Genomic DNA, 1189 nt, shown 5'->3' with positions numbered 1-1189 from the left:
GGTGGAGGAGGTGGAGGAGGTGGAGGAGGTGGAGGGTTGCTGGAGGGCTTGTCCTGGCAGCGCTGTTCAGGTGGGGACCAAAACAAAGCCACAGACACCCCTCAGGACACGGATTCCCACCACAAACATCTCAGTTAGCTTCTGCTGAGAAATGTGATGGCCCCAGCTCTGCTGTGGGGGGCTCAGGAAGGGCAGGGACACCCAGGGCTCGTTTTGCCTCCCAGTGCATGAATCCTCCCCGAGCTGCCCCATCAGTGGGGGACACTCTGGAGCAGGGAAGCTTTGAAGAACTGAATCCCAGAGATCTTGGCCTTACAGCCTGGAGATTAGAAAAGTTTCCTCCTTAGATGATCTCTTCATCTTCCACTCGGCGAAGGATTTCCCAGATTGGCACCTGGATGATGAGCAGGGATGACAGGTTTAGAATAAAACACCCTGATGGTTTCTGGGTGAAACAGCCATCAGCTAATCAGAAAATCAATTCTGCTGTTGACCATCGTGAAAGAGAAGAAATCCTCGGGAATCCTCGGATCCACCAGTGCCAGCAGAAAGGGGAACGTTCCTCTCGTGACAACCACGGTGGGGCTGATTCAACCACCAGAAAAACTCCTGCAAGGATAAAACCAAGTGGTGACCAGACTCTGAAATCATCTTCCTGGCATGATCCTTCCGGAAAGGCAATCTGCACAATTAGTGCTATTTGATATTAATCACACGAAATCAGGCAGAGCCGAGGCCGGTGGAGAACACAGGAAACAGAATCAAATGTCGATTTTTATCACTTAATATAATAACGGAGCATCTCAGCCAGGAGATGTCTGGGTGGGCTTGGTGCCGTTATCCAGCTGTCCCACAGCAGGGACACCACCCCAGGTTCCTCCAAACCTCCTCCAACCCGGCCTTGAACCCTTCAGGGACGGGAAATGTCCATGACCCAAGAGGATGGGGCCACCAGAGTCGTCCTTCACCCTGTGGGATAATCCCTGTGCCAGGTGTTCCTGTGGGATAATCCCTGTGGGATAATCCCTGTGGGATAATCCCTGTGGGATAATCCCTGTGCCAGGAGTTCCTGTGGGATAATCCCTGTGCCAGGAGTTCCTGTGGGATAATCCCTGTGGGATAATCCCTGTGCCAGGTGTTCCTGTGGGATAATTCCTGTGCCAGGAGTTCCTGTGGGATAATTCCTGTG

Source organism: Parus major, unplaced genomic scaffold (assembly GCF_001522545.3).
Source record: "Parus major isolate Abel unplaced genomic scaffold, Parus_major1.1 Scaffold276, whole genome shotgun sequence".
Lineage (NCBI taxonomy): Eukaryota > Metazoa > Chordata > Aves > Passeriformes > Paridae > Parus > Parus major.
The sequence above is the reverse complement of the archived record's forward strand: the minus strand, read 5'-3'. Positions refer to the sequence as shown.